Below are 25828 nucleotides of genomic sequence, written 5' to 3' on the forward strand. Positions count from 1 at the left end.
TCAAAACAAATGTGTCAAAAATGTGAACTTACAAATCCGGGACAATAGATTTAAGTTCGTGTCCGTACTACCGCGTACGTTCATAATATAAATAAAAATAAAATAAATATTGGGGACACCTTACACAGATCTACTTGGCCCCAAACTACGCAAAGCTTGTACTATGAATGCTAAGCGACGATATACATACTTAAATAGATAAATACATACTTATATACATAGAAAAATATCCATGACTCAGGAAAAAATATCTGTGCTCATCACACAAATAAATGCCCTTACCGGGATTCAAACCCAGGACCGCGGCTTAGCAGGCAGGGTCACTACCGGCTGAGCCAGACCGGTACCTTCTTATTATGAACTCTTACTCCTTGTATGAAACTTAGAGTACAGTTGATACTTTTGACGCATACTGTTACATTGCTTTTGAAGTCGACTGTACGCGTACTATTCACGTAAGTCGATACAAACAAGACGGTTCTGTGTGAAACGTACTATTGTACCCTTGTCGTGACGCCTGACAGCTTACTATTATTCTCCGGGCGATTGTGTTCAAAATGTACGCTTTAAATTATATTTTGTGAAGCTGTAGGTATATGAGCATGTCAGTACAGGTATTAGAATATAGAACAATCCACACGGATAATAGTACATTTCTCGTCTCGTAAAGTGATTACATACTTCCCACACTTATAATTATAACGAAATGAACTATTATTGTTGCTAGTCCTACGGCGTCCATAAGGGCATATCGTAACTACTTTAAAAAAATCTCGTATCTCACGCTGTTCCTCAAAGTTAAAACGCAGTAAGTCTATATGCATTCCATACATACTTACTACAATTTTCCTTTCATTGACAGACGAAGATACAAGTTTTTTTTAAAGTAGTGACGATATACGGCCACCACAACAAGATCGCCTAACGAAATGAACTGTATTGAAGTATGTACTTTCTGTTACAATGCAGTGTCATAAGTTACGTCACATTTTACATTGACAGATCCAACCCATAATGTATCTAGATCTAATATTTGACGTAATACAGCAGCTTGAATCGGACAGTGACTGTGAGCAGTGATCTTGAAGGCCCCAAAAATTATGTAAAAGCAAATTAATTAATTATCTTTTATTCAGAATGCCTTTTCTAAAGTCAAATCTTATACTTAATATTTTTGAATTTTAAATGGGCAGGCAGCCGACAAAAATGAAGTTAACTGTCAAGAAAATGTATCTACCCACATATTTAGTATTCTTCAAATCATTGTCGTGATCAACGCATAGAAAATCTTGTGTAAATTAAATTAATCTTTATTTACGCGATTGTATTTTGTTTTAGTGAAATTATGTGTGAAAATGTTAAATGTTATAAAAAGTGCACTAAATTCTTATGGTAAGTAAATTCCAAAAAGATGTGTTGTGTTATGTAATAAAGAGAAAAAACGCTATTATAAAAAATCTCTCGTATGAAATAGGCAAGTTATAGAACATTATGATACAACTGCGGAAAAGAGGCAATTCAATACGAGTGGCGATGTGTACTGTAAAACGTCGTACAAATACACGTGCCGCGAAGAGGGAATTAGTAACTAAGTAGTGTAGAGCGGTAAGTACGTGCGACTTTCGTTCCGGAGGTCGCGGGTTCGAACCCCGGCTCGCACCAATGAGTTTTTCGGAATTTATGAGCGAAATGTTATTTGATGATTGCCAGTCGCTTTTCGATGAAGGAAAACATCGTCAGGAAACCGGACTAATTCCAATAAGGTCTAGTTTACCCTTCGGGTTGGTTGGAAGGTCAGATGGCAGTCGCTTTCGTAAAAACTAGTGCCTACGACAAATCTTGGGATTAGTTGTTATAGCGGACCCCAGGTTCCCATGAGCCGTGGCAAATGCCGGGATAACGCAAGGAGGATGATGATAGTGTCGATTAAAAACACAGTTTTCGGTCGCGTTTTATGTAATTTAATCGCCACTCACGTTCGTACATTTCCGTAACAATGCGAAGGCAAATCTTTTCACATTACCATAGAATACATATAGGAAGATCATACCATCCCATACATTAAAATGCGACCGCCTAAGAACGCGCATACACTACACCACACATAGATGGCGGCACAAAAAAAATGCCTTGTTGCCATCGATTATTTATAGATTGGCGTTAAGTGTCACTTTCGAGCCATAAATCTATGTCAAAAGTGACACTTAACGCCATCTACAAGTATAATCGAAAGCTACAAGACATTTTTTTGTGGCGCCATCTATGTGTGGTGTATGCGCGTTCTTAGGCGGTCGCATTTTAATGTATGGGATGGTATGATCTTCTTATATTTAATCTATGGCACTACATCTGTACAGAATAAAGGTGAAGCTTAAGACCTAGATGGCATGGCCGCGGTCCCGGGTTCGAATCCCGGTAAGGGCATTTATTAGTGTGGTGAGCACAGATATTTGTTCCTGAGTCATGGATGTTTTCTATGTATATAAGTATTTATATATTATATATATCGTTGTCTGAGTACCCACAGCACAAGCCTTCTTGAGCTTACCGTGGGCCTCAGTCAATCTGTGTAAGAATGTCCTATAATATTTATTTATTTATTTATTATTATTTATTACGTCTGGAGCATTAAGTCGCGTACTGGAAGTAAGCTAAGAAAAGTGATATGATGATGATGAGGGTGATGAAGTATTTCAAGTGAAACGGGATAGTCATAATCATAACATAACAATCGTTTACTATACCGATTTGAAAACATTATGAATCACCAGAAAAATATTTTTATTAGAAAATATTAAACAATTCTGAAATACCCATGTTTGATAAACTCAATGGACAACTTCCATTCAATTACCAACTTGTTACATGTTTACTTCAAACTAAGGGTCCCCCCACATCTAGCGTCTCGCGAGCGTCGCGTCGGGCCAACTGTATGGAAAAAGACGCCGCGTCGACGCGACGTCGACGCGGCGTCAGGCTTTGCCCATACAGTTGGCCCGACGCGACGCTCGCAAGACGCTAGATGTGGGGGGACCCTAACTCAAATCGATTAGTCTAACTCTAAACACTGATTTAGCACTATGTTTTGTCACGTACATATAACAGTTTACGATAAAGATAAACCTTTCAATTTTGCACTTTACCCCATTGTAATAAGGGAAAGGTGTGTAGATATTTTTGACGGCAACTGTACGTGTGTTGATAGTACAGACACAGATCACTTGTCTGTCAGATGAAGCGTGAGACTCGTGAATTAGGTTCCTATTTAGCAGGGCAATACAATACTTGTAATAGCAGGGGCCCATTTCTCGAAGCTACAAGTTAGAATTTACAAGTTAGTCAATGTCTAATATGACAAGTTGGAAAGAGACTTCCGCTTGTAACTTGTAACTTTCAGTTTTGAGAAATAGGACCCAGGTCATTAATTTTTGTTTAAAAAATCAAGTTTTTGCTTAAGCAAGGTGTTATATACGAAAACTTTGCTCTCTTTAAAATCATGTCAGCGTGCAAACAAATTAACATAAAACTTTTTTTTGGCCATTGTAAGGATACGCAATTATCGAAAAAGGAATACAAAAAAACCGAACTAGAAAATCTCATTCGAACCTTGTTTGTCCTCTGGATTGAAAGGTCAGATGGCACTTAGTCGCTTTCATGAAACATGAAAACTTCATGTGACAGTATCTAGCGTAATTCCAATCTAAAAATGCCGGAATAACGCAAGGATGGACAAAATATTCTATCCATACCGATTCTAAAGCTAATTTGAAAGAGAGAAAGAATAGAGATTTCTAGCAACCAAAAAAATGTAAGACTTACACAATAAGCAGTACAAAATCACTTGATATATAAAATAAGTTAGTAGGTTTTTTTTCAGTGGTTGCAAAGGGACAGCACTTGAAAGTCGCCGTCAATAGAATTTGTGAACAATGTAAACAAACCTTGTATTATATTTATATTTATATTTTATATTTATTTATTTGGAGATCCAACAGCTATGACATAAGTATATAAAACACAGTAGACACAGGAAGCCAATTACAGGAACTCACTGGTAGTGACAATTTGTATAAAATAGGTACTAAAGTTGCGCACTATCGCAACCACAAGTGAACAAAACTGTTTGTCTGTCTGTCTGTTGTAGTCAAAATGTCTTTTATTTCCATTCTAATTCATCAAATACTGGCTAAATCCATGTGTTATTTAATCAATTCATATCACATTATGATCCTCAATCTTTAAAATAATAAAATTGTGCTCAAATTTTGATATTTTATATAATGGTTTGTTTACATTGTTGACAATTTCTATTGACAGCGATTTTAGCATAAAGTATAGGTTATATAATCTGGCACAGATGAGTCCACAGCGCTGGTCTTCCGTGAGGCCAGGGCCGGGCGATAGTGCAGTACAACATCTGATCATATGAATGGGCTACTTGATCGTTGACCATGATTTCATAATCGCTATTAAAATATATGGGATTCCATTGGTGGTGATCTATGAGTCCAGCATTCATTATATGTATGCTTCGTTGCTATGTCAGACGCTGCCGCCATAGGATTGTGCGCGTTTCCATTACTAAGTTTTGAGTTATTGAACCAGTACTTTGCACTCTTAGAAACTTCATATCTTTCATCAACTTTGTACGCATATATTATCATTTTAAAATCAGGGCTAAACTTCGATTGTATGGGAGGGGCATGCGCGTAAAAAAGAAAAAAAAATACTTCGTAGGCGTAACCCTACCTAATTTTACCTAGTCATAAATGCGTGAACTTTAGATCATTTTCATAAAATTATACATTTACCTACTTAATTATGTAAATTCGGTTACATTATGCAAATCGGGTACTTTGTGTGCAAAGTAGACATGATTATAATATTATTATGACTTAATATTAGTCGTTTTGTTTTATGGCAATTAAAGTATGAAAGGGTTTTGACATTTTACGTTTTAATTGTTGACTAAAAATAGGGTAGGTGCGCCCATTTTTGCCTACCTCCTAATTTAAGAAAGTCACATAATATTGCTTTTACTCAGACGAAAAGTTGAAAACGTGATGATTTTGACGACCGGTCTGGCTCAGTCGGTAGTGACCCTCTGCCTACTATGCCGCGCTCCTGGGTTCGAATCCCGGTAAGGGCATTTATTTGTGTGATGAGCACAGATATTTGTTCCCGAGTCATGGATGTTTTCTACGTATATAAGTATGTATTTATCTATTTAAGTATGTATATCGTCGCTTAACACCCATAGTACAAGCTTTGCTTAGTTTGGGGCTAAGTGTAATAGTTTTAAGGCTATGACGTGTAATATGTATATTTTATATTTACCAATAAAGTCTGTATATCGTCGTGTAATATGTATATTTTATATTTACCAATAAAGTTTGTAAGTCGATCTGTGTAAGGTGTCCCCAATATTTATTTTATTTATTTATTGTCAATTGCCAATTTATTTTATTTCATTTAAATTTGCCTTTGTGTCCCGTCTCCCGTCTCCACGGCACGCGCTAAAGTCTCCGTGTAGTTAAAAAGCAACTATCATGATAACAATAAGATTCAAATTTATGAAACAGTTTGCAGTATGCAGGTAACTTTTTTTGAAGATGACAAAACGTGCTATCTCCGGAAGGGCTTTTTACGGATTTGAACCTTATTACTACCATGATAAATAGTTGTTTTTTAACTATACTGAGACTATAACGCGTGCCGTGGAGACGGGAGCTAGCCACTGTGAATAATAGAAACAAAGTGTTTTGCTTAAAAGATTACGGCAAATGCCAAAAAACCATCTCAGAAAATTCATACTATAAGGATCTGGAACTAATGTGACACAACTCAGGTACGTAGACTGATAAGGAATATTAATATATCTCATGAGAGTTGACCTCATGAGCCTTATGAACTTTACACATAATCATACTTACAAGTCAATCCACTGCAAACTTAAATTACTTTCAGATCATCGATATCTGCTTCCTCTCATTCGTCTTTATTGCCTTACGTGCAACTAATCCAAAGAATTCCTTTAGGCTCTAGTTTTGACGAAAGCACCACTTATTATTTTTCCATTAAGTCCAGAAGAGAAACTAAGTCTCGTCAGGATATGTCTAGTTTTATCGCAAAACAGCTGAGAATTTTGCAAACAAAACATATCTATGGAAACCTACTTTCCTGTGGCAAATACAAATATTTCAAAGAAAATAAAATGAGGATCACATGTGAATGGAACTGGTCCCGTTTCCACTTATACGTCATCCTAGATCTGTGTCACACACATACTGTCGTATGACAATGGACACACGCCATACCTAGCTCATAGCATTAAACGGTCAATATGCATCCACCCACACACGCGTAGGCACCTGTGTGCGGCTATTAGCTAGTCGATACAACGGCACAACGTGGTAACTGAAAATTTTCATTATTAAAAAAAAGTTATATTCAACTTACTGAGAGTCATTTTGACAGTATTTAACGATCAGTGAGCTTTTGTTACGGCTTATTTTAGCCTGCGTCGTAAATGCTACATCTTTCACTCCATAGCGAATAATAACATAATTATTTTTATTACTTTATTTGTTTTATGTTATTCAATAAATCATTTCCCTATTCATTCGGTACAAAGACATTGAAGTTTTGTTCCCTACGCACGAACGATTTAAAAGGCGCATTGCAGTCCGATTAAGATTAAAAACAAAACGTCAAGTGTAAATGTGATTTTGATAATACTATAAAAGTTGTAGACCAGAAATAAAATGAAAGTAGTCACCTAAAAGTACTACACTACGATAAGTCCAATAGATGACAACCTTATGTCACATTGACAATGACTCAAGATTGAAACTGGCATCTTCTGGTACACTGTCGAGAACTGTTACATTTACCTTACCACCTAAATGGTTGTCAAAATCGTATTACATCCGTAACGGTTTTTTTTCTGTCCTATAGTAAAATTTTATAAAATTTGCTATGTTTAAATACAAAACTTTTAAGACATATCAAAACAATCTTCATCTCAACCCTTTTGATGTTAAGTGGACTCATAAAATATGTATCTTAGTTTTACGACCGTTCAGAATAATGTTTTCTCAAGGGGACAGACATGTCAAGTATCTATAATTAGATACACTTTTATTCATATAAGTGGGTGTTTCAGAAATTTAAGTCCTAAAATAACCTTACTTTTCAGATGAATTTAAATTATTAATATTGAATATATTATTTTGTAAAAAAAAATGGAGGAGAGGCTGAAAAATCTTGAAATTGTTAGTGAGATTGTACTGTTTATTTAAAAGAAAATCCTTATGTTATAAATTCTACGACTAATTGATTTCCTCGTTAATGAATCACGAAAACGCAAATAACTATGCAAATCAGTGATCTAATTTATCGAAATTTAAATACGCTCATTAACCATTGTCGGCCGCTACACGCAAATAGGTAAATCAATGGCACATCCGCTTTAATATTCACAGCAAAAGATATTTTAATTCTCCGTTGCATGATACATGCTTTCCCAATCAGAGCGTGGCTCCAACGAGCCCATACTAGGTTTGTATTACAGTCCCACTGGCACTCAAGATCGGCGGTTGTTTTTTCACACGCGATCTAAAACGGTACGAATTTAAATTTAGAACACTTTTTTTATTTTTCTGTTTCTAAGTGGCCAGTGTTGTCATTTGATAAAAAATTGGTTGTTTTTATTAATTTCGGCGTTTTTGAGGTAAAAGTGACGTGTTTTTGAGGTAAATTCGTGGCAGTGTCGTGTCAAGCGAGGATTATTGGAGTAATCAAATTAACTCTAATTGAGTTAGTGTCTCGTTGGCGGTGAACGTCGGGAGTAGGCCAATATTTTTGTTGAAATAACTACATTTGCGCTTGTTTTTGGTGTTGTGTGCGATTGGATTGTGAAAAGTTTGTATATTTTGTTATATTTTAATTAGTTTTGCTTGGTTTAATTAACGTGCCAATATGTAGTTCAAAGTTGTGGATATTTGTTAGAAAACAGAAAGAAAAAGGCTAACCTCAAAATACCGTGTAAATATTTTTATTTTGTGCTTAGTAAGTAGGTATAGTGTAATATAAATAATTATTTTAATACTTAACCTTGTACAATTCCGACACAATAAAAAAAGAAACATATGCGTGCGTGTATGTGCGTTATTGTACGTAAATATTTACTCAAATGATTGCTTTTTTTCATACAGCGTTTAGATTAGTTTCCAGTTGTTTAAATAACACTAGCTGTAGGTATTATAAACTAGGTTGCAAAACTCAATATTATGTAAACAATAATTGCACCTGCTAAATTATAATAGCAAGCAGTTACAACATGTTAAGTTTTCTGTATATATATAAATAATATTATGAACAGACTAATAGACAATAACAGAAAATCATGTTTTGAATCGAGTTTAAATTATAAGCGCGCGTTTTTGTTAACGAATTCTATTGTTGTCGTGTTTAATTTATTTTAATTTATTGCGTATTTGCGTAAAAAATATTATTTTATTATACTGGGTGGTCTAAACCCTGAGGTAATTGTTTTCTATCTATATAAATATGGATTATCTACAGAAATACGTACCTATATTGTCGTCTAGTACTCGTAAGACAAACTATTGTTTAACTTGGGGCTTTGGTTTTGCTAAGATAGCTCCTAATAGATCAAGAGCCCAGGCCCGCCAGACCTTCCTCAAATTCTCAAGGATGAAACTTTGGGACAATGTAGAGTTCACATCGGCGTTTAATGTGTGCATATTTTCTAGTTCGGCCCATCGGCCAATTTTTTGCTATCAAGTGATGAAGGTGAAAAAAAAAAGTGCTTACTTTCCTTAAATTCTCAAGGCTGATTTTTATATATGTGTTAGAGCACGTTGTTAGAAATTGGTTATCATCAATGCCAGACCGTTTCCGCCGGCCATAACTTTTACCAGACGCGACAAAGTTGGCAAAAAACGACTCTAACTTACCTCATTTTCTCAAGCCTGATTTTGATATATGATACGCAGGGACCTATAACTAGACCGTTTGTAAGCAGCCAGACCAATCGGATGGACCCAACCATCCGCCAGACCGACTTAAAGTTTCGATATGAGCATTAGTAGAATTGAAATATTCCGGGTCTATAAAAGCTAAAAACTTGAATTTTCTACATTAAGCTACGTGTACATATATTGTATACTTGACGTAATTAGCGACTTTCAAAAATATTACTTCTAAGGAAATAAAAAAATGAAAGTTTATATATATGTGGTGCAAGACTAATTTTAAGCTATGAATTTTATTTACACTGCGTAAGTACATGTGTATTTTATTATAAATATAACTTTTACCAGACGCGACAAAGTTGGCAAGAAACGACTCTAACTTACCTCATTTTCTCAAGCCTGATTTTGATATATGATACGCAGGGACCTATAACTAGACCGTTTGTAAGCAGCCAGACCAATCGGATGGACCCAACCATCCGCCAGACCGATTTAAAGTTTCGATATGAGCATTAGTAGAATTGAAATATTCCGGGTCTATAAAAGCTAAAAACTTGAATTTTCTACATTAAGCTACGTGTATATTGTATACTTGACGTAATAAGCGACTTTCAAAAATTTTACTTCTAAGGAAATAAAAAAATTAAAGTTTATATGTGGTGCAAGATTAATTTAAAGCTATGAATTTTATTTACACTACGTAAGTACATGTGTATTTTATTATAAATATAACTATTACCAGACGCGACAAAGTTGGCAAAAAACGACTCTAACTTACCTCATTTTCTCAAGCCTGATTTTGGTATATGATACGCAGGGACCTGTAACCAGACAGTTTGTAAGCAGCCAGACCAATCGGATGGACCCAACCATCCGCCAGACCGACTTAAAGTTTCGATATGAGCATTAGTAGAATTGAAATATTTACTTTTCTTCTTTTATTTATAATAAAATACACATGTAGTTACGCAGTGTAAATAAAATTCATAGCTTAAAATTAGTCTTGCACCACATAAATATAAACTTTCATTTTTTTATTTCCTTAGAAGTAAATTTTTTGAAAGTCGCTTATTACGTCAAGTATACAATATACACGTAGCTTAATGTAGAAAATTCAAGTTTTTAGCTTTTATATACCCAGAATATTTCAATTCTACTAATGCTCATATCGAAACTTTAAGTCGGTCTGGCGGATGGTTGCGTCCATCCGATTGGTCTGGCTGCTTACAAACGGTCTAGTTACAGGTCCCTGCGTATCATATATCAAAATCAGGCTTGAGAAAATGAGGTAAGTTAGAGTCGTTTCTTGCCAACTTTGTCGCGTCTGGTAAAAGTTATATTTATAATAAAATTTAACTTTGGGACAATGTAGAGTTCACATCGGCGTTTAATGTGTGCATATTTTCTAGTTCGGCCCATCGGCCAATTTTTTGCTATCAAGTGATGAAGGTGAAAAAAAAAAGTGCTTACTTTCCTTAAATTCTCAAGGCTGATTTTTATATATGTGTTAGAGCACGTTGTTAGAAATTGGTTATCATCAATGCCAGACCGTTTCCGCCGGCCATAACTTTTACCAGATGCGACAAAGTTGGCAAAAAACGACTCTAACTTACCTCATTTTCTCAAGCCTGGTTTTGATATATGATACGCAGGGACCTATAACTAGACCGTTTGTAAGCAGCCAGACCAATCGGATGGACCCAACCATCCGCCAGACCGACTTAAAGTTTCGATATGAGCATTAGTAGAATTGAAATATTCCGGGTCTATAAAAGCTAAAAACTTGAATTTTCTACATTAAGCTACGTGTACATATATTGTATACTTGACGTAATTAGCGACTTTCAAAAATGTTACTTCTAAGGAAATAAAAAAATGAAAGTTTATATATATGTGGTGCAAGATTAATTTTAAGCTATTAATTTTATTTACACTGCGTAAGTACATGTGTATTTTATTATAAATATAACTTTTACCAGACGCGACAAAGTTGGCAAGAAACGACTCTAACTTACCTCATTTTCTCAAGCCTGATTTTGATATATGATACGCAGGGACCTGTAACTAGACCGTTTGTAAGCAGCCAGACCAATCGGATGGACCCAACCATCCGCCAGACCGATTTAAAGTTTCGATATGAGCATTAGTAGAATTGAAATATTCCGGGTCTATAAAAGCTAAAAACTTGAATTTTCTACATTAAGCTACGTGTATATTGTATACTTGACGTAATAAGCGACTTTCAAAAATTTTACTTCTAAGGAAATAAAAAAATTAAAGTTTATATGTGGTGCAAGATTAATTTAAAGCTATGAATTTTATTTACACTACGTAAGTACATGTGTATTTTATTATAAATATAACTTTTACCAGACGCGACAAAGTTGGCAAAAAACGACTCTAACTTACCTCATTTTCTCAAGCCTGATTTTGGTATTATGATACGCAGGGACCTGTAACCAGACAGTTTGTAAGCAGCCAGACCAATCGGATGGACCCAACCATCCGCCAGACCGACTTAAAGTTTCGATATGAGCATTAGTAGAATTGAAATATTTACTTTTCTTCTTTTATTTATAATTAAATACACATGTAGTTACGCAGTGTAAATAAAATTCATAGCTTAAAATTAGTCTTGCACCACATATAAACTTTCATTTTTTTATTTCCTTAGAAGTAAATTTTTTGAAAGTCGCTTATTACGTCAAGTATACAATATACACGTAGCTTAATGTAGAAAATTCAAGTTTTTAGCTTTTATATACCCAGAATATTTCAATGGGGGATGTCTGAAAATTTTAAAATCGCCTGATATTTTTTCTGGTGATAGGAATAAGCATTTCTATTTACAGAAAAAAATTACAGATTTTTTGGTAGCACCATACATTTTATAAAAATAAAAACGTGTTGCTCGACTGCGCGTACGACTCACTTCGGCAGTTATGAGTTTTGTCTTAGTCTTTAAAAAAATTCCATTTTGAATCTGTGCTGGCCACAGACACTGACAGTTGATTGTCAGCTTGACATTTTTCTCGGAGAATTCATAACCATATCTGGTGGACTATTTATTACTGTTTTCGACTCATTTTCTCTCCCTGGCCTCTGATTTTGCCTCCTTCTACGACTACCTTCGCTCTCGAACCCCGGACCGTGATTTTACTGGCTTAAAACGACGACCTTTGATTTTAAACCCTGGACCTGATTCTACTTGCATTAACGAAGACGTGTGCTTGCCCTGCTTGCTGCCGACGGCCTTTGCGTTGAACCCCGGACCTGATTACAATTTTTAAGCCCATTGAATTGGGAAAACGTGGATAGGTACTAGCGATTTTGTAAGAGCTAGTTCATCTAATTTGCCAAAATGTGGAACAGCGACAAACACAATGCCTGTGAAGAAGAAATTGATGAAAGATGCAGAGATATTTTGGACAGAGAATGTGTATCCCATTAATTTTGAAAAGTGCAACTACATGTTATTAGAGTGTAATAAACATAAATTTGTCTTGATCTATATTAACATTATTACTCATTTTAGCACCCATAAGTACGTTTTCACATTATTCGATCTAATACCAGATGTTGGACCGATATCCCATACATTACAGGCGTCGTCTTGGATTTTTTCCATTGAAATCCTTCCGACATCCAATATTGGATCGGGTAATGTGAAAACAGGCTAACTCCTAGTAGTGATTCATAAGCGCACCTGCCTACAGATGAGAACTAGAGAAGGACCTGTGCCCTAAACAAATAACTTTAGATTGTTGGTTTATTGTCTGCTTTAAGTAGTTAGTGCTCAAAAAGGAAATGAGTTTGCGATGTGACGCCTACTGCTTTTCACATCATCCATTCAGAAAGGGTACTTTTCGGCCCTGTTAGGAGGGAATTAAGTGACACTTTTCTGTTCAATAACTTTGTCTGGCCTGTATAAAATATTAACGCCACGGAAAGTGTTTGCACAGTAATAATCAGTAATCAGTAATTCTTTATTGCTATCATAGGTACATAAGTTGGTACATTTCAGTAGGTATAGCACAGCTATGAACCCTGTAAGGGCACTGCAAATATAGTTCTTAATAACTAAAAATCTTAATACTTATAATCTTATAAATCTTAATACCTATATTGCTATGAGAACATTTTTATGTTGTAACATATTTTAATATTATGTATAAAAAAATTGTGTCGATTAAGTGCATAATATTTTTACAACAGACCTGATTCATATTTTAGTATTTTGCTTATATGATATGAAAAAAAAGTGTCAAATGGTAGCAATAGTAGATTGTGCAACAAGGGAGAAAAATGAGATATATATCTTGAGTGTAGCAAGGTATTCTTAAATTTAATCCTGAGCGTAGTGAGGGATTCAAGTGTTAAGACACAAGGTGGAATTAAATTTGCTACACATATTAACATCAACTTTTAGGAAATTTATATATAATGATATGTTATATGAACATAAAAAATGGTATGTTATGTAACCAAATGAAATGAAATGAAATGAAATGAAATATTTATTTTTTCAAGTAGGCATATTACAATGCGCATATGAACGTCAAATAAAGCTACGCCGGCTCTAACCCTACGCCTCAGCCTCGAGAAGATTTCAGTCCCCCCTCAGTTGGGAGGGGGGTATCCACTATGGGACCGGCAAGAAACTCGGCGGGCAACTTCTTTTCAAAACATTACATCTTATAATTAACATGCATTAAATAACAACATACAATTTAACATGCAAAAGTATTCATCAAGGAATATGAACAGACTAGGTACTCTATGGAAATCAATTTCAATAAATTATATTATTGCTTAATAATACGTCGTTCTTCTTCAGAGAAAACATATCAAATTGTCATAGAAGAAAAAGATAATATGAATCTCAATATCATTAAATATGTAATTTACCTACACAACATAAAATATAAAATATTTGATGTGCTTTCTTATCTGAACTGTGTCCTCTATACATAATACAATTATTTTAATTGCTATTCGTTTTTTGTAGTTTCTGGTTCGGGCCATGCATGTTTGTCTGTCAAATAGTCCTCGACTCTGTAATAAGCCTTTAACATCAATGATTTTTTTAAGTAGTTCTTAAGAGCTGGGAGGGGTAATCTCAAAGCAGTGTCAGGTAACTTATTATAAAAATGAATGCATTGCCCAACAAATGACTTCTGTACTTTACGGACACGAAACTTCTTTATGGCAAGCTTATTTTTGTTTCTAGTGTTATAATTATGGATATCAGAATTCTTAGTGAAACAGTCTAAATTCTTAACAACATAAATTATACTATCATAAATGTATTGGGAAGCTACAGTTAAGATATTAATTTCTTTGAAGAGTTCTCTTACTGATTCACGTGTTCCTAAGTTGTAAATAGAACGAATGGCTCTCTTTTGTAATACAAAGATAGTCTGTATGTCAGCTGCTTTGCCCCAAACCAGAATACCGTATGACATTACACTGTGAAAATAACTATGATACACTAGGCGAGCTGTCTCAACATTAGTCAGTTGCCTGATTCTCCTAACGGCGTATGCGGCTGAACTTAATTTGCTTGCTAGTTTCTTTATATGAGGACTCCATTGTAGATTTTTGTCCAATGTTAAACCAAGAAACAGTGTTGTATCTACCATCTCTAAGCATTCATCATTCAAAAGTATTTTTGTATCAATTGGTTTAACACCATGTAAAAAAAATGTGTCCTTGAAGGGAAAAGTATCACTTTGGTCCCTAATAGCAAAGAGGAAAAGTGCCTCTTTGCACCCTCCTCGCAGTGCAGGGAAGAAAATAACCCTTTCTTTTCGAATCCCAGTCACTACACTCAGTATTCAATTACATATAGAATACTTCACTTTGTTCACGATTCAATTTATATCCTCGCTATAAATATGCAATTTTGCTCCCTCGTAACACAATCTACTATAGTGCTGTTAATCATGCTTTAACAGTATGGAGGGCCATAGAAGAATATGGAAAGCCATAGCCGACTGAATTGGATAGTAACTTGACAGTAACTCCACACACCTACAACTCAGAAGTAAAATAAAACAACACAATAAAATAAATCAATTATATTTTATTATAGGACATTGCAAATTACAAAAAAAAATGTATTTTACCATATTTTTCCTATTGGTCTATCCAAAAAATACACATTTTATAAAATACCACCGTGTCAGATATTTATGGCTTTCTTTTTTATGATATTATTGCCAGCATGTAACTGCATTTTAAGGTTGGTAAACAAGACACGGTATCTTACACTCAGGTGGTCTTCACAACAAAATCGCACTCTGGTTGGGCAGTTCCTGCCAACCTATTGACACCAACTTTCCTTCAGCTCCTTTCTTAATATGAACAATTTTAAATCTGGGTTTTTCTGGTTGGTTTTAGAACAAGTTGGTATAAAGCATGTTTTGAGATCCTTATATCGTGTTTATGTACTTGTATTCATTATAACAAATAGTGTCCGAACTTAAAAGCGATGATCGTCCTTATATCAAGCAAAATCAGAAGTCAGGGAGGCAAAACGGATCGTAACCAGTTCAGCAGGATCAGGTCCAGTGTTTAAAAGCAAACGTCTTCGTTAATGCAAGCAGAATCAGGTCCAGAGGTTAATATCAAAGGTCGTCGTTTTAAGCCAGTAAAATCAACGTCCGGGGTTCGAGAGCGAAGGTAGTCGTAGAAGGAGGCAAAATCAGAGGCCAGGGAGAGAAAATGAGTCGAAAACAGTAATAAATAGTTCACCAGATATGGTTATGAATTCTCCGAGAAAAATGTCAAGCTGACAATCAACTGTCAGTGTCTATGGCCAGCACAGATTCAAAATGGAATTTTTTTAAAGACTAAGACAAATCTCATAACTGCCGAAGTGGGTCGTACGCGCAGTCGAGCAACACGTTTTTATTTTTATAAAATGTATGGTGCTACCAAAAAATCTGTAACTTTTTTCTGTAAATAGAAATGCTTATTCCTATCACCAGAAAAAATATCAGGCGATTTTAAAATTTTCAGACATCCCCCATTCTACTAATGCTCATATCGAAACTTTAAGTCGGTCTGGCGGATGGTTGGGTCCATCCGATTGGTCTGGCTGCTTACAAACGGTCTGGTTACAGGTCCCTGCATATCACATACTAAAATCAGGCTTGAGAAAATGAGGTAAGTTAGAGTCGTTTTTTGCCAACTTTGTCGCGTCTGGTAAAAGTTATATTTATAATAAAATACACATGTAGTTACGCAGTGTATATAAAATTCATAGCTTAAAATTAGTCTTGCACCACATATAAACTTTCATTTTTTTATTTCCTTAGAAGTAAAATTTTTGAAAGTCGCTTATTACGTCAAGTATACAATATACACGTAGCTTAATGTAGAAAATTCAAGTTTTTAGCTTTTATAGACCCAGAATATTTCAATTCTACTAATGCTCATATCGAAACTTTAAGTCGGTCTGGCGGATGGTTGGGTCCATCCGATTGGTCTGGCTGCTTACAAACGGTCTAGTTACAGGTCCCTGCGTATCATATATCAAAATCAGGCTTGAGAAAATGAGGTAAGTTAGAGTCGTTTCTTGCCAACTTTGTCGCGTCTGGTAAAAGTTATATTTATAATAAAATACACATGTACTTACGCAGTGTAAATAAAATTCATAGCTTAAAATTAATCTTGCACCACATATAAACTTTAATTTTTTTATTTCCTTAGAAGTAAAATTTTTGAAAGTCGCTTATTACGTCAAGTATACAATATACACGTAGCTTAATGTAGAAAATTCAAGTTTTTAGCTTTTATAGACCCGGAATGTTTCAATTCTACTAATGCTCATATCGAAACTTTAAGTCGGTCTGGCGGATGGTTGGGTCCATCCGATTGGTCTGGCTGCTTACAAACGGTCTAGTTACAGGTCCTTGCGTATCATATATCAAAATCAGGCTTGAGAAAATGAGGTAAGTTAGAGTCGTTTTTTGCCAACTTTGTCGCGTCTGGTAAAAGTTATGGCCGGCGGAAACGGTCTGGCATTGATGATAACCAATTTCTAACAACGTGCTCTAACACATATATAAAAATCAGCCTTGAGAATTTAAGGAAAGTAAGCACTTTTTTTTTTCACCTTCATCACTTGATAGCAAAAAATTGGCCGATGGGCCGAACTACAAAATATGCACACATTAACCGCCGATATGAACTCTACATTGTCCCAAAGTTTCATCCTTGAGAATTTGAGGAAGGTCTGGCGGGCCTGGGCTCTGGGTCTATAATAATAATTACATACATACAATCACGTCTGTATCCCGTAGAGGGGTAGGCAGAGCACATGGACTACTCAAGTTTCAGTGCCACTCTTGACAAGAAGGGGTTGAAAGAAAACGAAATTGTGACATTGCAGTGACAGGTTGCCAGCCTCTCGCCTACGCCACAATTTAACCCATATCCCACAGTCGACTCAACGACACCCACGGGAAGAAAGGGGGTGGTGAAATTCTTAACCCGTCACAACACGGTAATAATTACATATTTATTTATTATTCATTATATCGACTTAGGCCGGCAACAGACAGTCTTAAAATTCATAATCTGAAAAATCATTATGCAGGGAATTCCATACAATTTTGTAACTGTCCACACACACTATTTATTTAATTAATTCGTATTATTCATTACGTAAATGAGTATTTTGAACAAATTAATGTTTTTCAAAAAATATTATAATGACCACGTACCTAACTAACATTATTATATCATTAAAAAACCATATTACCTCACGCACAAGGAAAACTGTCCAGCAATCGTTTTTCCCTTCACGTACTTCGCCATGATGCGGTAAAATAATCCAATTATCCTGTTGTCAGGCAGCGGCTTAAACGGACTATTATCTCATTTGCTGACGACTAACATTCATAAAAACCAACGTAAATAAATCCTCAGCATCCCTATAAAATATATCTACACAGAGATCAAAATTATACTGGTTGTTAACGAGTATTGCAATGCACAGTTGCCATCTTGCGGAATTCTCTAGACACTAATTTAAATTAAACTCATTAACTAATTTAGAATTTGAGGTTAGCTGCGCGACACTTTGACTCGGCTACAAATTGGTAGGCTAAAAGACTTAAGTGGTATTATCGATGTAAAGTGAGTTGCAAATAATATTACATTTTTTTCATCACACTCGCTCTTAAACGGTGTTATTACGTGCCTGCATACTGATACGTAATGAGCTATTTTACCGCCTTAGGGCGGTAACGTGAAACCTGGGTGGGGCCTTCAACCACCTGTCAAAAATGACAAGATGACGGACGAAGGATCGAAATGTCAGCGTAGGTATTTCAATACATTTCGTTTGAAATTTGGTTAATATTTCGCGGTTTTGATTATATTATCACGGGCGGCTGAAGGATTACAAACTCGAGTTGTTAAAGCCCTTTGCCTTCAGCGTCGGGCCTCAAACAGCCTCACGTTCGTGATCCTTCACTTTCCGCCCTCAATACACAATGTACTATTGAAGCGCTGGTGGCCTAGCGGTAAGAGCGTGCGACTTTCGATCCGGAGGTCGCGGGTTCGAACCCCGGCGCTCACCAATGAGGTTTTCGGAACTTATGTGCGAAATGTCATTTTATATTTGCCAGTCGCTTTTCGGTGAAGGAAAACATCGTGAGGAAAACGGACTAATTCCAGCAAGGCCTAGTTACCCTTCGAGTTGGAAGGTCAGATGGCAGTCGCTTTCGTAAAACTAGTGCCTACGCCAAATCTTGGGATTAGTTGTCAAAGCGGACCCCAGGCTCCCATGAGCTGTGGATGATGAATACACGATGTACTAATTAAACACGCCTGCGCGGTTTATTTGTCTTATGCATCTACTTAAGTATTACACTGTATATTATGATCACTGGATTTTTAACCGCCTTCCAAATCTCAAAGGAAGGGGTTATCAAGTCGTCTGTGTTTTTTTTTTTAATGTTCCTCGATATCTCCGTCGTTACTAGACCGATTTTGAAAAATTGTTTTTCGATTGAATGTATATGCATACAGATTGGTCCCATTTTTCTCAGAACCCAGTTCTGATGATGGGTCCTGGAGAAATCGAGGGAACTCCTCAAATCTGAAAGGCATACATATGGTGATTTTTGTGTTTTTAAAGGAACAGCATGCATTTACGTACGGAACAGTGACATTTGGTGCAGTGGAACTCCTGATGATGGTCAGAATGGAACTCCTCAAATCTGAACGGCACACTTATAGTGACTTTGGTATTTTTATAAGAACAGCATGCACTTACGTCCAGAACAGTGATATTTGGTGCAGTGGAATTGCTGATGATGGTCAGAACGGAACTCCTCAAATCTGAACGGCACACTTATAGTGACTTTGGTATTTTTATAAGAACAGCATGCACTTACGTCCAGAACAGTGACATTTGGTGCAGTGGAACTGCTGATGAAGAGTGAGCCGCCCCTGGTTAGAGTTCCGTTCTGATAATCATTCTCATCTGTAGGTAAGTACTTCAGAATCATCCAGATTTCAAAATTGGTTCAGAAATGACGGAGATATCGAATAACAAACATTAAAAAATATACAGACGAATTGATAACATAATCCAACATTTGAAAGTATTTATCACCAGAACCCCAAAGGAAGGCGGTTTTTTTTTTCTTAAAAATTATCTTATGATAATAATGCAAAGGTCTACTTTAAGGACGCACGGCACACCAAAACAAAGTGTATCAAAAGTTTTTTTGCCACTTCTGACGACGTCTGCCACAGTCTGATCGCATCTAGTGATAAATGGCATAAAACTATAAAACAATGATTGTAATATCGATGGCAGACAATCGATTCTCGAACCGATTACGATTGTAATCAGTCACGTTACGCGAGCGTTTCACGTTGATTACTTTTACACATCATTAACTTCGACACTGTTATAATGGATGGCTAAAGTGGGCTCCCAAAGTTTTTTCGTCTTTTGGTCTGCCTTGAAACGCCTGTTGAATATAAAGTGATTTTTTTTCCTAAATTAGGTATATTTTAGTCTTGTACCTAATTAAGTTTAGTATCATGGAATCTTTAGCGTAGATTGTAGTGAAGGATTCTTGTGATACTCCGGCTAAAATGATACCTATGTACTTATTCATATTTTTCAAAATGATATGTTTTGTAGTGTAGGTAAAATATTTTTTTAGTGGACCACTGGATTTTCGTGCATGAATTAGATTTCGGTGTAGTGTCATTACTTTATAATCAATACTTTAATTTGTGCAATACGGTTTCTAGCTTTGGACGTCTTAAGCATTATGACAACTTTATAAAGTACGAGTAGTAAGTAACATTTTATTTATTCCGAAAAATAAATGAAATATTTTCTTAACTACTTAAATCCTTTGATTTGAGCCACATTTAAAATAGGTAGTCGATATAAAAGGTAATAAAAATAAGAAAAACAAAAAAGTAGTCTTCAAAATCACCACCGAAATCACACCAAGTTGCTTACCAAAACATGAACACATACCCGTGACGAATCACCTGTTAAACTGTCACTGACTCCATCGGTCGTGTATGAAACAATACAAGTGGCTTGGAAGGCCAGACGAGTAGCGATAGACTAATTAGATACACTTATACTATCATGCTAAACATTTGTAGTTAGACGCGTGTACGTACACTCTGTACTTTTAACACAGATTATTTATCTATTTATTATTAATAAAATATCTACTATTAATAAGTTACGTAACAGATCCTTCACTTGCCCGCAAAACGACAAATACTTACGCTTTATTTAACTAGTACTATTAAGTTACTACGTATGGGCGGTTCACTCCGCGATTCTATCGCCGCGCTACAAGTACATGCTGGCGGCCGCGAGTTCGCGGCCTAATCAGGGGTGGCGCGCGTTCTCACGGAACGCACGTATGCACTTTCTATTGTTACTTTACGTTGCGAGTTTTTTTTAAGTTTTATATGCGAAATCCGCGTGTGAATGGCTAATGCTTAGTTAAATAGACATCATGAATAAAATAGGAGAATCTTACACAGATCTACTATTGATTAAGTCCCACGGAAACGTTCAATAAGGCTTGTGATGTTAGGACTTAAATAAATATAAAATACTGTATATATACCTAGAAAGTACCCAAGACTGGAATATAATAGTATAACATTTTATCTGAGTATTAATTCGTTTTAATCCATAGGCAACGCTATCGTCCGAAGCTGCGCACGTGCGGCTCGTTTCTTTGTTAGAATTTTGTAGGCATTTAAAAGGCGGCATTTCGTGAACATCAAAGCAGTGGGCCTTCTGTACTAGTACTAATATATATTCTGTGGTAAAATTCAGAAAAATAGATAGTAGGTACGTGCCGTGCTACGGGATTATAAGTACACAGGCGGGCGCGTGGCGCCTCTCGTATCGGCCACTAAGTGGCCTTGTTGCCCCGAGGCAACTGCTAGCGGCTAGGTATTTAAAGCGCGACCGCGAGCGAGTGACGTAGGCCTTCTTTTAGGTACGTAAAACAGGTTAACAAATAATTTTCGGGTAGTTACAACATATTTTGTAGGTTAACTAACCAAATACAAAAATCAAGTAGATCTGTCACTGAGCGACCTTTTAACCTTCTTTATTTGGTCGAGTACCTAATGTTTTAATTTACCCTCAAGTGGCTTAAGGAGTCTTTTGAAGGTAGACTTTGTTTATATTTATTTAAATACTAAAGATACAGACTATACAGGGTGTAATCGTTAATTAAGTGTGGCCAGGCCATAATTCCGTAAATATAACAGATATCAGAAATATTCCACTGGACATCGAACGTGCGTTACCCAAAGAGTAAAATTACATAAAAAACTTTTTTTTTTAAATAAAAGCAGTAATATTATAAATAATAAGATAAAACACTCCCACACATTTAATATGACGACTTACAGCGTCAAAGAATGTCGGGTGTCGAAAGAGATAAAACTGTTTGAGATTTGTTATTTGTAAGAATACATTGTATTAAAATTATAAAACTACCGTTTATGAAATAATTAATCTAACACTTATTTTTAAAACGGCTTACCTATTAAATGTATGGAATTAACCTAACCTGACCTAACATACATTATCTAACTTATCCGTTAAATTGCAATGCCCCTACCGAAGCTTGCCCTAATTACGAGTATAAACTGGTTAAGCGTAGTTTTCACTGCAGAAGCCGACTAAATTTTAACCCCCTTATTCATGGTTATCGTATGTCCCTTTCCGATTTATTGGTGTGATAGAAAGGGACAAACGAACTGTATCAGCTTGATAACTTTAGTGAATGTTATAATAATAAGGGGGTAATTGACAATTTTGTATAATTTAGCAACTTCTTCTTCCTCAGTTCCTCATGGCTGAGGGTCGCGACCACATGAGGTTGTTATTTTGCGCACCAAAGCTCTCCGTTGATCACGGTCTTCTACAGTCCTAATAATATGCGCCTGTGTTAATCCCTGGCAGGCCTCCTTAGCGTTGTCCACCCAGCGGGTTGGTGGATGACCACATCTCCACATTTAGCAACAATTGCGACATCTTTAGCTTAATCTGGGCCATTTTTTTTAAAGTTGTCCACCCCACTTTTTTTTGGATTTGGATATTTTTAGGTGGTTTCCACTCAGAATCGCGAGCTCTTTCAATTCTAATTTCTAATAGGAAAAAAAAGTGTCCCAAGGTTTTTGGCGGTAACGGAATGGAAGGTTCGAAAAAATGTAGGTATGGGAATCTTGGAACATTTTTTTTCTCCTATCAGGATCGAAAGACCTCGCGATTCTGAGTAATAATCGCGTAAAAAATACCCATGTTACAAAAAAGTGGGGTGGACAACTTTGAAAAAAAAAAATGGCCCATCTGGCATAAGCGAAAGTGGAACTTAAATATCTTATCGCGTGTGCAATAGACTACCTTTTTAAATTAATTAATTCGGTTAGAATTAAAAAACTTGGGTTTAATCAGAGACGAGAAAAAGACGTGCCTCTTCTTTGCCTACAGCTTGAGTCTTTTCTGGACAAAAAATCGCTATGAAGACATTTGTAGGTACAGTTACAGTGGAAACCTGCCTTTAGATAGCTGCACATCGATAAAGACGGCCACTATGTTTCCACTACACGCTTTTGATTACTGTCTAGGTCGGAAATAAGGCGCGTCTGAGTATTCTCTTAGTTTAAAAAAATTACTAAAGAAAATATTTTGAATGATGCCGTATTTGACTTGACCTTAATTGAAAGAAAATTAGGTATATTTTGCTTTAAAATGGCACATACCTTTCCTCTTTCCTCCTCCTCTTTGGTAATATTTACTACCCGAGACTGGCATTTTCACATCAAAAATACACAAGGGTACATTGGGGTAATTTCGAAAGTCATAAAAATCGCCATTATTTCCATGATATCAAGATTCCCCTTTCGAAATTAGGCCACCATTTCTGAGCTTCGAAATTATCCTAATGCATCCTATAGGTATGTACAATACCCAAAGTACCTAAATTTATTTAAATAGACTGGCTAAAACAGCACCTATAAATCAGGATACAACAGCCTTGAGCTAAATCCTTCCTTTCCGAACTAGATGTCTACTCAAGTTCTAGTAGGTCTAACTTAACCTAATCTCCAGAATAACTAAACCTTAGATTTCAAGCAACTATGAACATTTCTGGGTGGAAGTTGTACTGGTCCTTAGGTGTGAATATTTTACATTGTGCAAATGCTTGGCATAGACTATAAAGATGGTATTCGGTGGGACTCGTCGGCGGTAAAGATACGGTGTTAGTACCTACTACGACGGATTTTGTTGCTTGGCACACTAAACGTAACATCCGGTTTGGCGTACCGGGTAGTGACGTTGCCTGCTAGCTAAGCCGGGGTCCTGGGTTCGAATCCCGTTAAGAACATTTATTTGTGTGATGGGCACAGATATTTGTTCCTGTCATGTATATACAAGCCTTCTTGAGCTTATTGTCATGTGGGACTCAGTCAATCTGTGTAAAAAGTTCCTGTAATATTTATTTTATTATTTACTTAAAGTTTGTATTTATTTAAAATATCTGTGATTTATATTCTATCTCCTCAAATAGGTATTCCTTAACGAAATCTTTTTAAAGAACTGAATATGAATCGGGCGATAGGCTAGCAAATGCAATATCACAATTTTGTTTTCTTTCAAGTCCTGAATGGGTTCTGAAGCTTGAGCAGTTTTCTGTGCCTAACCGTTTTTGGGAATAAGGGCGTGAGTAGGTACCTATATGTAGGTATATTGGCATCCGACATTGCAATAAATGCACCAAACGTGCAATGAGAACAGGCACCGATTCATTAAATATTTCTAGAAGCTTCGATCGTTTCATAACTGCATGCTTTCAGGTCATTCTCGCAACAAGAGGCTACGGACTCACACTAGTTGACTGGAAGATATTTCTCTCTACGAAGGAACCACAAGTGAGTAAATCACAGTTACATAATATAGAAAGACATATATGCAAACAAACTTTAGGCATACTCAATACTCGTACTCACACACTACCCAACTGTTCTCAAGAAAACACAATCCTGGACTCGTACTTAATAAGTACATAATACCATATTTTGCACGGCTGCACGGTACATTATCATTTTCTACAACCGAAATGGCAAGCGAGCAGATGACTCGCCTGATGGTAAGCAGTATCCGTAGTCAATGGACGCCTGCAACTCTGCATGCGCGTTGCCGACCCCTAACACGACACTCTCGTTGAGCTCTGTCAACCTTACCGGTAGATAATAATAATATTGTAAGGTGTAGTTTTCTGCAAATATTACTATATGTTAATATTCATTATAAATATAAAATTTATAATAAACTGATCATTTGATAATAAACTAATTTGAATTCAATGTCGGAACTGGTGCCATAGCCGAATAGCATTTCTACTACGCGAAACGAAAACGAAATGCCGCGAAAGGTACTCTGGCTCTTGCGCGCCAATACGCAAGAGCGATAGACATAGATATCTACGAGCGTCGTATTGGCGCGACAAAGCCAGACTACCTGTCACGGCGTTTCGTTTTCGTTTCGCGTCGCAGAAATGCCATTCAGCTACGGCACCTGGCCCCGTAGCCGAATGGCATTTCTCCGACGCCAAACGAAAGCGATACGCCGCTGGCTCTGTCGCGCCAATACGCAAGCGCGATAGAGATAGATATCTACTAGCGCTTCGTTTCGTGAGCGTTTCGTGAGCGATTGTGCCATTCGGCTAGCCACCCAGTAAACTTGCCTGTCGCCGATGGCGTAGATAAGAAAATAATACACATTCTAAATTTAACGATTACATTTTAATTATAGAATATAGATTTGTCATCGTTGTTGTAAACTTTGACGAGATTATTTTTTAAAGATAAATAGTTATTTGTTATACAAGAGTGCAAAGTTGTATTTTAACGCCGAGTGTGGAATTGAAAAACGAGGAAGCGAAAGGATTCTATAGTTGAACCACGAGCGAAGCGAGTGGTTCTAGAATAGAATCCTGAGCTTGCGAGTTTTTCAATACACGAGAAGTAAAATACATTTGCACTCGATTGTAACACAAAACTTTTCCTCTCACTATAGCGAGGAAAGTACAACGCATAAAACGCGTTTATCACTGCTTCCAGTAGTTCCACAGGTGGTAAAACATCATCATCACTATATTAACCCATTTTTATCAATTTTAAAGCAGAAAATTTGCCTCCATTCAAGGTCAAATTACTTTATCCACTAGTGTATAAAATGCGTTTTTACCGGCTGGTATTAAAGGACAAAACACGTGTTTCCGAGCTAGTAAGGGGAA

At 36.2% G+C, this 25828-nt stretch overlaps 1 protein-coding gene across 3 annotated transcripts in view; it reads left to right on the forward strand.

The window, feature by feature from the left end:
• The first annotated feature begins 1267 nt into the window (after window positions 1-1267).
• LOC125233083 (guanine nucleotide-binding protein subunit gamma-e) overlaps window positions 1268-25828 on the forward strand; it is a 105597-nt gene continuing 81036 nt past the window's right edge. The window contains exons 1-2 of one of the 3 annotated variants that reach the window (XM_048138945.1): window positions 1268-1392; window positions 24387-24461. The gene's annotated coding sequence lies outside the window, so the exon portion shown is untranslated. Of the gene's footprint in view, window positions 1393-7578; window positions 7626-7672; window positions 7924-24386; window positions 24462-25828 lie in introns of those variants that run through there. The other 2 variants (XM_048138944.1, XM_048138943.1) reach the window with 2 other exon arrangements.

This window comes from Leguminivora glycinivorella, chromosome 14 (assembly GCF_023078275.1).
Source record: "Leguminivora glycinivorella isolate SPB_JAAS2020 chromosome 14, LegGlyc_1.1, whole genome shotgun sequence".
NCBI classification, from domain to species: domain Eukaryota; kingdom Metazoa; phylum Arthropoda; class Insecta; order Lepidoptera; family Tortricidae; genus Leguminivora; species Leguminivora glycinivorella.